The sequence below is a fragment of the Pseudopodoces humilis genome, chromosome 13 (genome assembly GCF_049639895.1).
Source record: "Pseudopodoces humilis isolate 2021_Gansu_Grassland_sample_001 chromosome 13, ASM4963989v1, whole genome shotgun sequence".
NCBI lineage: Eukaryota > Metazoa > Chordata > Aves > Passeriformes > Paridae > Pseudopodoces > Pseudopodoces humilis.
In genome coordinates, this window is record NC_142212.1 from 10944814 (window position 1) to 10957727 (window position 12914).

The following is a 12914-nucleotide window of genomic DNA, read 5'->3' on the forward strand; positions in this document are numbered from 1 at the left end:
CCCCAGCTATCTTTGCTCCACATCTTGGCTTTAGCCCAAGGCCATATTTTTTCACCTCTTAAAACAAGTCCTGCAGACATGTGCTCAAGAAAAGAAACTTCCTCTGCAACCAAGAGCCCTTGGGCTGTAATCACAGCTCTGAACTCTGCCAACCTGCCACATGCACTAACAATGAGAAGAAAAAAATAAAAATCTACAGCCTTTTGAGAAGACACACTCAAAAGTAGCCCAGTTCCTACCATGCTGTCTCCAGCCACCTTCTTTTTGCACCTGAACCAACTGCACCATCCTCCTTGCCCCTGAACTCTCCTTCTCCTTCCACATCTGTTGCCTGCAAATCTTCCTGTCACCACCTCCTTTTTTTAAATGCCAAGATCTGGATTGCATCCCCATTCCTCCAGGCCTTGATCACTTCTGGCCACGAGGAACAGCAAACTCCACTTCTTCCATGGAGCCTCCCCAGTTGCCCACGGCACTGACCGTACCAGGTGCAGTGTATAATTTTCCACCTCCTCGCCCTACATGGAAGGGTGAGATGAGGGCCAGTCCCACCCCAGACAGAGCCTTGGGGATTCAGATGCAGCAGGAATATGAGATCCCACATGTAACAGGATGGAGTCCACTGCTGCTGGATCCAGGCTAGCACCCACAGCCCTCTCATTTCACCAGCAAGTCTTTGATACAAGTCTTGCCTGCAATGTATTGCCTATATCCCATTGGTTCTGGGATCCAGTACAGAATAATCCTTTTGGATTTTCTACTTCTCTCTCTTTCATTGCTCCCTCTATTCCCTAATGCTTTTCATCATGACACAAATGCACTGCTGGTGCAAGACCTTTTTATTGTACAGAAAGCCACAGGGTCTTCCTCTTCTGCTCTGGGGATAAGTTTGTGAATACTTAAATATATTCCAAGTATTTTTAACCAAAGATTTATGTAATTACTAGCACCAATTCTCACTATCCTTCACGTCATTCTGGAGATGGTTTCGGAGTGAGACTGATTCTGGGCCATGGAAGTGTGCTCTGTGTTGAGCCTAATGAAAGCAGGGTTTACCCAAGAGGAAGGATTAATTCAAGTGTCCTGTGTCTCAGCTATAGCAATACTTTTAATTCATGTTTGTAGACAAGCCAGCCTGTTCAATTCTAATGACCTGTGCAAAAAATACATTTTTCAAACAAATTCTCAGTAGGATACTTTTCTTTATCATCTCTGGCAAGAAGGATCTGAGGTGATTTAGTTTTGAATTTTATAACTTGCTCTGGAAGTGCCCTAAATGATGGTTAGGTTCTGAGTTTGTAGAAGTGTTTTTAATTACTAAGAGAAGAAAAAAAAGAAGTCAAAGCTTAGCCAGCTGCCAGAGCTTCCAGAGGACTGACTACATTCACAAATCTTGTAATCTTTTTATGTTCATTATGAGGATACTACAAAAAAAAGGGCAATCAGATTTTGGCCAACAAATTAAATGCTTATTCAAAGATTAATTCACATCATCTGTACTCCATTAGATGTTTTCCTCTGCCAGAGAATATAATGCAATATTTTCAGGGGGAATAGTTGCTGCTATTGCCAAGAGCTTGCAGTTTACTGGCTCTTGCAGCACTGACATGGGAGTCACTGGGCTATGGGCACAGCTAGAGCAGATAGTGGAGCAATATCCAGTATGAAACATATGGAGCAAATCTGCTTCTTTCTGGTGTTAAAAGGTACTGATTATGACCCTGAGAAGCATCCAAGTGGCAAGGGCGAAACAAACCCTTAAACCAATAAAAGTTTATCTTTCCTTGTATCATGAATGAACAATTTGTCGCAGCTGGGTTTGGGCTCCCCCAGATATAAATACGTCAAGATTTCATTTGAAAATCACAATATATGGCTGAGGGGAGTGGGACTTAATTTCAGTGCATCTGTCCTGGAACCTCCTAAGAGGGCAAACCTTCCAAGAATAAATGCATAGTACTGTTAAAGGCAGATTCCCTGAATAGTAATTTAAAAACCAGCTTTCCTAATCAATTTGTGATTCCTTTCAGAACACACAGTGCCACAATGCAGTTCCCCTATCCTGCCTGTTTATATATTTGCTAAACATGAAGATTTTACCTTTTGTTTCCCAACAACAAAGGCCAGCTCTGCAGTGCTTACTCTTGGATAGATGTTAGATGGGTTCACATACAACAGTGAAATTCATGAGAGCCACTGTGTAGTGCAGAATTACCTATGTTAGCCCATAGGAAATCATAAATACTTGATTTTTGTCCCTTAGGGAGCTGTTACTAGTGGATTTAAATAGCTACAAAGGCAATTATACAAGGCAAAGGTGTTTGCACATTTTACTGGATTTGGTTTCTGATCCCTTTTCTAGGGAAACCTTCTAGAGCCACAATAGCAATAATTATCCCCAAATAGTCCTTAATTATAAAAAACCCAGTTTTATTTTTGGGGTTTTTCTAGGTTGTTTTGTTTTGTTTTGTTTTGTTTTGTTTTATTTTGTTTTGTTTTGTTTTGTTTTGCATCCAGGGTTCCTAATATAATGAACACAAAAATCCCAGAGAATTAAGACTTTTGAGGAAAAACTGGCATCTAAATGGCAAAGATGGCACTGCAAAAGCAAACACAGAGAGTACATCCAGGAGAAGGGGCAGATAATTCTAGCCACTGAACTGATCTTGAGAATTCAACTGATAATACAGAGGCTGACTCATACTACACCTCTGATTTAGGAAGGCAGTTCTTGTTTGTGGAGCACTTGGTTCTTCCCAGATGTTCTATTGCATCTGTGTGTTTGAAAGAGATGAATTTATAGCTACTACAGAATTTGCCTGCAGTTATTTTTTTATTTTTATTCTGCAGTATTTACAATAAACAAATCACCATAAAATTTAGATGCCACAGTGCCACATAATATGTGCCTCTCATCTGATTTGTCTGAGGTTCAAATAAAAAACAAATTATATCCTTCTATTGACTTCCCTGGGTAGGTCCTGGAAAGGACCCTTCTTGCATTTGGCTCCCCATATGACAGATGCATAAAAGTGGCCATTTCAAATGGCTTAAGAGCAGAACTAAGTAACAGGAAGTTGTTTTTTCCTGTAAAAGCCATATAACATCTGGGATGCCTAGCCTGGCTTTTAGATACAAAAGTAAATTTAATTCCTGAAACAGTTTTGTGTAAATTGTTACTTTCTGCCTGATCCATGAAGATTTAATCTCTGCTCCCCACTATAATGCACACTGCCTGTTTCTCCTACTGGCCTCTCAGGAGTAAGGTAAATGCAACTGCTCTGTTTAATGAGCTGCTATTATTCTTATTATGATGCCCAATAAAAATTAGGATTTATTTTCCTGAACTCTTTCCTTCAGGAAATGTCAGCCAAACATAACCCTGCAAAAGCAAACACCATGTTTGCCTTGGCTTCTTGGACATGCCATGTTCCCAGAACAAGAGCAACACTAAATATTGGGGCCTAAGCACATTGCCTGGCTTGCAAATTGGGCACTGACTGAACTGAAGCTGCTTTGCAGATACTGGAAGCCAAACCTGTGTTCTGAGGTTTGCCAAGTCTGGTGCTTTTCCTCCACTTTCCCAAGCCCATGGTAGCCACATCAATATATGTATTTGAGAAAAGCTTGAGTGCATTTAAGGTGTTATGCAAATATCCTGCTGCAATAACTGTACTGAATAACATCTTGTAAAGGTTTTACGGACACCAGGGTTTTTGGATTCGCTACCAAGCTAAAGCCAACCATTTTCCTGTGTTACTGTACATTAATATAACCAATTAGCAGAGTCTAGTTGTCAAGCAGCACCAAAAATAGGATATCTTGCCAGGTTTCTGAAAAACCCTGTTCTCTGGTTTTGGCCCATGTACTGTTAGAAAGAGGACACACTTATTTCTCTAAATTTCACTGATGGAAGAGGTTCATACTATAAATTACTCCAACTTATATTGTGATTTTATTTTCTGCATTAGAAATTCCAGCACATGATCCATCTTCTTGTCACTGTATTTTGACATGAATACAGCTCCTCCACAATCACTGGAGCCAGACCAAACTGGGGTGATAAAACACCCAACTTTTAGGCAACTTGCTTTTTTCTAAGTCCATCTCTAACCACTTTCTACTTTCACTAAGAGGACAAGTTTGAACTACAAAATTTTCCATTCCATGATGTTTATTATCAAAAATCTCACAATCCAAGTGTGGAATCCTTGAGATTGAACTAAAGCCACACACAAAACCTAAGCTAACCACAAGCAGGGCACGAAGATTACCCAAGTCTCCATATCCCAAAAGCTTCATCTGTGAATGCAGCCTGAAAAAGAAGATGAGTTTTAAGAATTGTGTCCCCAGCCAGATTTCTCAAGGAACAAAACAACTTTGAGGTTTGATCCTCAGATAAATAAATTTGGCTTGGTTTTCAGTCATATCTGCCAAGACTACCCATTCCTTCAAATGCAGGAGCTGTCAAAATAGAGGTACAGTTGCTATTTTCAGGATACACAAGCATAATCTGCTAATCCTTCTGTTTATCTCCATCTTGATTAGAACAGAAAAGTAGAAACAGATATCATTTCATACCCTTTTCCAAGGGACTCTGTTAGTCTTGCCCCCATTAGTCTCTGCTCTAGAGCCCTTCCTCCAAAGTGGTGTCTGCAGAATCTTTTAGTAATTTACATTGCCTAAATCTCATGCTGAGATTTAGAGTTCCTGAAAGCCACATGAATTTGTGCACTTCAAAAAAATCAAAATCAGGTCATGGTGTCAAGCTCTTTCTTGGTGCTTTCTGAGTCTATGTCCTGACATCTCTGCACATCTCAGTGTTAGACCAGAGAACTTTCAGCAGAATCACTCCTTCCAAACAGAAGAAATCTCCAGTGTGGTGGTATCAGACTGATTTACCATATGCTACATTTAAATGCAGAAGTTTTCATTGGCACAGCATTGATCTGAAATATTCCTCTGGAAGGAAAATAGAGAGAGAGATAAAAAAAAAGAGAGGGGAAAACAACCTCATTCCTCTAACAAGTTACCTTATAAGCAACCAGCTTCTGGGATCCTGGCAGACTGGGACCTGTTCTAGGGGAGAGAAGGGGATGCTGAAACTTGCACATGAAATACAGTCCATCACATGGACTGCTTATCTTTCATATTCTACTCATATATGGTTAATAAAACTCACAGACACTGAAGTTGCACTTTACCAGCAAGTTTCTGTTCCTACACATGACCAACATCAAAAAGCTCTGACAGCAGCTAAAGCAATGAACAAGAAAAAACTACCAATAATCCCAGGCTCTGTAGTTTTCTCTTAAGCAGCTTTGACAGGACTTGTTGAACAGACAAGAGAGGCCTGAAACTTTCAAGATGAAAGCAGAAATACAAGCAGAACTGTCAAACTTCATTTGAGTTAACACCTCTAATAAATATTGTGACCAGAAATACTTTTCCAGAAATGCTGGCATGAGACTAAATATATAACTGAAAGACATTGCTCCTGGACTGTAATCCCAGCTCTGCCACTGACTTTTTCAGTGATTTCATTTGGGGTATTTAACCTCTGGTTACACCACTTTCTCTATTGGCAAATGAATGTGAGGACACTGAATTTACTGGGGGAGGCTAAGATGTGTTCTGAACACACTAAGATGTGTTCAGACATCTGTTCCCAAGGCAAGTACCCTACTTGTGTAATCAGTAAGTTACATGTTAATTCCTGTCTCCATTTTGCTAGTGCCAGCAGCTCTGCTATTTATTTTAATTGAGAAACTTCATACTCCTTTTTCCATGGGTGCCCAAATTATACTACACCTCGTGGGAAGCTGATTCTAATAAACATCTGTAAATCCATCTCATTCTTGATTTATATCCTCACACAACAGCAATTCTGCCACCCTAAAACACGACAATGATGAGGCAAGCTCATAAGCTGACACCTCCTCGTGTTGTGCCAAAACCAGCTGTGACTGCAGTGCAATGAAATCACGAACAGGAGGTGTCTGAAGCAGCACTGTTCTGCACATGTGAGTCAGTGTGCTCTGTACAGAACCATCGGGAGAAAGCAGCCTCAGTCAGAGCAAACTGAGAGCAGCTTTGAGACAAACCAGAGGAAGAAGTTTTCCACACAAAGCAAGCTGTGGAGCTTGTGACTACATGAGCTCAAAATGGGATTAAACACTTTCACAGGGTCACAGGCTATTAAAATCTCTAGCTCAGAATTGGGCTAACCTGCCAGTCAATGTTCTGTCAGGGAACAGACCACTGAACACGTGCCCTGCTCCCTGATCCTTTCCTTCCAGCCCTCGTTACCAGGGCGGTAATGCTCAGAGAGAACCTGTGCTCTCACCCAGTAGCATACCCTTACATTTTTAGGTAAGCTAGTAAGAACTGCTTTTTGGCAAAAGATTATTCCATCTGGCACAATATCATGTTATATTGCTTGTAGCACTGCGGCAGCTTTCAGGGAGCTCAGTACCCCTGCACATTCTTTGTGTCCTCATGTTTCTTGTCCCCACTCACTTGCTGATACATTTTATTTAGTGTGCATGTTATAGAGAGCAGGACATTTGTTCAGTCTTGTTTACTGAATGCTCAAGATGACTCTGTGTAAATACTAGACACTAAGGTGAGCTGTCAGAGAGCCCCTGTTTGCCCAGACAGCAAACACATGCAGGCCCAACCTCCAGACCCCTTGATCCATCACCCCAGGTTAGCTGATATGATAAACAACATAAATAGAAACTACTTGTTCTGAGCAATAGCTGTTAAACCAATAAACATCCAAAACTTTGGAGAAAAAACACTGCTTTTCCTCATTTATCAAACAAGACTCTGTATCTATTTTTTTTCTCCCTCTTCTTAAACAAGTTCAGTTTGTAAAGACTGAAGGAAAACAAGACATCCTTTCAAATGCCTCCTTTGGATCAAACCTCATTGGGTTTTGATGTCAATGGTGCATAGAAGGCTGACCACTGCCAGCACAAGAATTTGGCAGCCGGGCTGTTATATAATACAATCCTGTCTTTCACAGGAGAGAGATCTCTGTGCTACTCAATGTGCTAAAATTTAACCCACTGCTTTGCTCCATCCAGCCAAAACAACCTTGTACATTTTTCCATAGCACTAAATGATGGCTATTAAAAAAAAAAAAAAGGAAAGCTTCTGCTTGAAAAATAAAATACTCAGGAATACTAAAACTACATATGGGTATTTATTTAAGGAAGTACACATTTCCTTTTCCCCACCTCTGACCAAAATCTGCTCTGAGAAGGGAGATGTTTATCCTGAAAATAAGGGTATTTAAAAAACTTGTACACCTACAGTAAGAAATATACTAACAAAAATAAAAGAAGTGTGTTACTCTCAAACTGTGTCACTGCCTCATGTAAATGTTTGGATTCAGTACTTTGGAAACATAAAATGTTTTCCAAGGCTGTTTACAGTAAGTTTGAGTTTTCAGCTCCCATGAGTAGGAAGAAAATGTCTAACTTCAACTTTTTTTCCAGAATGGTTTAGCTGTTCCTGTGTACCCTGTGATGCTAACAAAAAACAGTATCAGCTTTGAGTGGTGTAAATCAGGGGCACTTATAGTCTCATTCGTAGTTTCTGCCAACAAACTGACACGGCAATTTACAGTGCCAGATGCTGACAGGTGATATTCCCACTGAACCCAAGTTTTAAAAAACAAATTATCTTTTCTGAGCCCCAGTATAAAACAGCCCATATAATATCACCCAGCCATCCCTGGACCAGCACCAATATCTTGTGTTCAGCTCATGAATACCCTCCAGCAATAGTGATATTAGCAAATCTGGGAAAGAGAAATCCCAGTTATGGGACTTACTGGAACTGGAAGAAAGCCTTCAGGATTTGCTCTATAGAGAATGAAATGGAAAGAGCCCAGGAGGCCCAGATTTTCACAGTCATTTTGCAGTCACCAATAAAGATTACCCAATGGGATTTTCTCAGGGAGTTGGAGAAATACTTTGGGGATACAAATCCATACTTAAGCACAGAGATAAGGGCAACTATGGAGCAGAGCAGAGGGAAGAGACGTATACTCCACCCCACACTGAAGACATGAAGCATGATGTGACCAGCCTTCTTTCTACTCCACAGATAGTGCCAGGCAGACAAAATCCTTCTCTTGGAAGCTCTGGTGGCAGCTGCTGCTGGAAGAAGAGTTTAGAGTCATAGGCATTACTTTATTGAGTGTGGACACAGGTAGCCACAGACATCCGAGCACAGCACATATTGTATAATGTCTAGAATTGGTGGCATCCCCTGTCCTGGGCTCCTACAACAGCAATGACTGATCCTGAAGAAGGGAAGATGTCCAATGAAGCATTTAAGGAAACTTCAATCCATAAGCCCCTCTGATAGGAAAGTCAATATAGGATTTATTATAATGATTTATATAGTCTGAATTACCTACAGAAGAAGGCTCTTGCACCACTGAGAGCAGAAGCCTCAGAGAAACCAGGGAGACCTGAGTCCTGGGAACTGAGCTCACCTCTGGGAACACACCAGCCCAAATGCCGTGGCTCAGACACCAGACAAGCAAAGCACCATCTCCCAGTGGAGAGTGGCTAAGCTGGCCTGTGTCACTGGAGAATTCCCTTTCAGAGATTGCGCTACCATGGTGTCCAGCAAAATCCTCCTCAGCACAACCTGGAGATCGTCTCTTGGTGCTCCTCCAAACCCCAGTTGAGCCCAGAATGTTTTTAATAGAGCTGTGTGTTTCATGAGTGGCCATTTTATTGTACACAGGGAGGAGCACAACAGGGGAGAAAGTAGGTGGGAAGTGTTATTTATTTAGCTTTAGGGAAATTTAGTTTACTTAGGAATTTATCTTTTGTTTCCCTGAATCAGGAATCAATTAGCCCACATTACTCTCTTTGTTTAGATGTTGTGTGTTATGCTTTTTGGTCAGGAAGCGGCCTAGAGCAATAAACAAACACTTGTGCCTTGCGCGATGGAAAACCTGGAGACACAAACCAGCCAAACGGAGAGACGGAGCAGCCCCAGGCTGGTGAGCGGCCTCACCACGTCCAGAGCCCTCAGTGCCCCCCTTCCACACACACGGTCCCCTCGGCCGAGGTCCCGGGTGACAGATCCCGGGCAGAGCACGTTCCCGAGGCCTCGTGCTGCAAAGGCTGCCAGTGCAGGACTTGGGGAGAGGGCTGAGCTCCTCTCAGCTCCGGGAAATGAGCGGCCCCCCTGAGCCCCAGCCCTGGCCCTTCCTGCAGCCTGCCCAATCCCTTGGAGGGATGATACAGCAAAAACCTGGCTCCCACCAAGTGTTGTTACAGCCAGAGAGCTCAGAGGTTTCTCTTGGCTCACTGGCTGACTTGTGTAACCAGGGTGAGGTGGTGTGGGGAGCACGGAGGACGAGAGGCCAGATCTGCAGAGCTACGGGGAATGGAGGGAGCGTAGCTGCACTTTACTGGGTGTGAGGAACATAATTAACAGTTTGGAGTCACTATGGCTGTGCAGGGACAAGAGCTGGGTTATGCAGAAACACTGACTATACTGAGAGAGCTGTGGAACACCTCTGTGGGCAAGGGCGTAAGGAAACCTTCAACCAGCAGCCCCCGTGCAGGTTCCATTCCTCTTCCTACTTCACTCAAAAGCAGTGTGTTTCTTCCCTTCTTCAACGTTTTCTTTTGGTTTAAAGTTCAACCTATTGCACAGATCTCCACTGGGGCATTATTAACATTTTGAATAACCACAATTTCAATGCCATCTGTATGTGATTCCCTGATATAATTGGGCAAAAACCAAATTGCTCTGACTTTTTAGCGAGTAGGCATTTAAAAAGATCAATAGGAAAGGCAGTACTTACTCAGGAAAAGGACACTGCTCTCTTATGACATGACCATTCTAGAAACCACACTGCCTGCCAGAATTTGTCTGCTGAAGTCAGAGTATTTATTGTCTTTTGATTATTACAAGTTTGCTTCATGCTCTCTCTTTGCAAATGACAGGTACTGAATAGTAATTTTATGAGAGTCCCTCAGTGCAAATAATACAGCAGAAACATAATTGCTTGTCATTCATGCTTGGATATTATTAAACTTCCATCATCAAACAGAGTAAGTCTTTATGACTAAAGATCTAAATGGGGAACTATTTCAACTGCTCACAATATTATATCATGCAAACACTACAGGTTACATGCATCACTCAAGGTTAAAGCATGCTGAAGAGTATTCAAAAACTTTGGTGCCTAAATCACTCAAAATCACTTGATGAAGTATTTTAAATCTCACTGAAGTCTAACCTCTCTCAAACTCCCCTTTTTCCCTCCTAATATCACATTACACACTACTCCAGCCTACAGACATGTTAGGCCTGAATTTTAAATCATATCAAGAACAACTCTGATCAACTTACAAACATCTATGACCACATAAGAGGGTTACTTGCATGTAGAATATTGTTTTCTGGCTGAATTCACCAGTTTCTAGAAACTTTGGGCCACCAACAGAGTCCTCATTTACCCATAAAATAGAAAATATGGCTTTGGACTGCACTTCAAAACCACATGACACCTTTGGTACTCACAACCCAATTTGGCTTCCTTGCCCTTGCCTGAAACCACAGGAGAGGTTAAACTCAAGAATTAATTTAAGCCCTCTGTCTTCCCTATGATTTGGGAAGAGCTGAACAATGCAACCCACAGGCACGTTAGCTGAGCATGAAGGTACCATGTAAGCAATGATGTTCTTACTGCTACTTGGTGCTTATTTGTTTTCCAGATAAACAAGCAGATAGAAATGACCAGACAAGAGCATTTTTAAACTACTGTTCCATTAAATTATTCAAATACTGCAGAAGCACTTTAACTGACCACTGATTCATCCTTTGCATCCTTGAATTTGGACTCCTTTTCTAGACATGTCCCCTTATAACTATTAGATATGCTATTCTTTGCAGATAGTATGTTCAACTGTTCAATTTATCAAATAAAGATAAATTCATATCCCAGAAAGTCTACCCAGAGACAGCCTTTGGCTCTAGCAACTCTCTCAGAAGTTAGAAACCAGGCTTTCAGCTGGTCCATAGGCACCATAATTTATGAGCCACTAGTTACATATACCTGAGGGCAAGGAAAGCCCTGAAAAATCATCCTCCTATTTTTTTCCTCTAACGAAATTTTTGGATTTAGTCCTAGTTTTGTGGGGAGAAAACCAAAATCACATCTAAATGAAGGTTAGCAATCAGGGCTTCAGGCTGGAAGCAGATTTGACCCCCACACAAACAGACATTTCTGCAGTAATCTTCAGTGAAAAGACAGGTGAAACATTCAGATCAACCAATACACGAGGGATCAAAGCAAGATCATTGGAGTTTAAGTGATTTGTCGCTAGAACTCAACCTAGAATCTGAGTTTCTTTGAGCTTAACAGCCTCTAGAGACTGAGCAAAGATCCCTGTACTGCACACTCAGCACATGGAAACGCTCCCCAATGCCCTGCAGTGGGGACTGAGGGGGTGCCAGGACTCAGCCCATCTTGCCCACACAGAAATCCCCTGCTCCGCCCTGAGAGAGAAAAAGATGTCTCAATAATTCATGAGTGCTAAAAATAAACTGAGAATTAAATAAACAGTTTATCAGGTTGGGACATTTTGTGCTACAACAGATATTTTCTTTTTTTTCTTTCTTTTTTTTTTTTTTTTTAATAAAGCTTCATTTGGCAGAGCAGCTCATTTCCCAACATGGCCCAGGCACCCTGGGTTACTTCAGAGACGATGTAAACAAGCCAATTTTTTTCAGATTTGCAAATTAGCTACTGCACACGTACATGTAGCATTTGCAGAACGATTTCCCAACACGTACATTTGTACCAAGAGCCTAAATGTCCCCGTGGTGCAGAGTGATTTATATCTGAGGCGTGTGTGCCTGATTCATGTTGCCTGCCCAAAGAGGCTGTGGTATACACCATATATCAATTCTCAGGCTTATTTTCTTTTCATTTTCTCTTTTAAAAAATTAAAGAAAATGAATCAGGGAATAAAGAAATGCAATTTGCCAGACTTTTCACAGTGATTTGAATAAATCAAATCACTATTATAAAAGGGCCAAGATCAAGAATTGCTATTGCATTAGAGAACATTGCTCTGAATCTGAAGCAACTAACAGAATTAATTGCCTTGGGTCTTGACTCTTTGAATACAAACTATACAGGAGCAGCTTCAAGAAATTAGCTCAAGCAGGGAATTGTCTTCCTGAAAATATATTAAGCCCCAACTTTTTAATATAACAGCTAGATATTTGCAGCTTTATAAAAAACACCACAGTGAGCCACACTGTCTCTGGCCCTTGCATGGGACAAGCACAGATGGAAGAGGAAGACACAAGGAGGTGGCAGAATTGTGCATCTTGTTCAAAATCTAAAGATGATAACAATTCTGCTGAGGAATGTTAAAGCAGGGGCTCTATCAACACGGGATGTTCAAAATCAACTCGTGCACGTACAAACGAGCATTGCATGTTCTCGTCAAGGGGACGCCAGATTTAAACACTCCTGAGTTTTGGGAACGTTTGGATGAAAAACCACATGGCTCAAGTCCACTTCTCACTGCAGCCAAGTGCCCAGTCCTGATCTCATTGAAAACAATGGCAAAACTCCTGGAGAACAATCCAGGTCAGAACTAGCCAACTGTCTGTCATTTTTCTCACTACTTAAGCTCTTATTTTTACTATTATACCTGACTAGACTCTCCAAGTTGTGGGTTTTTTCCCACCCTGATCTCACTTGAATGATGTCAGAAAGGGAGGTAGGGAGACAAAAACAGAAATGTGGTAAATGACAAAGCTGGAAACAGCACATCCAAGAAATAAATATAATAAGTAGATACAGTGCCAAGGCTGGATACAGCAGCTGAGGAAAAATGGGAAATGTAAAACTT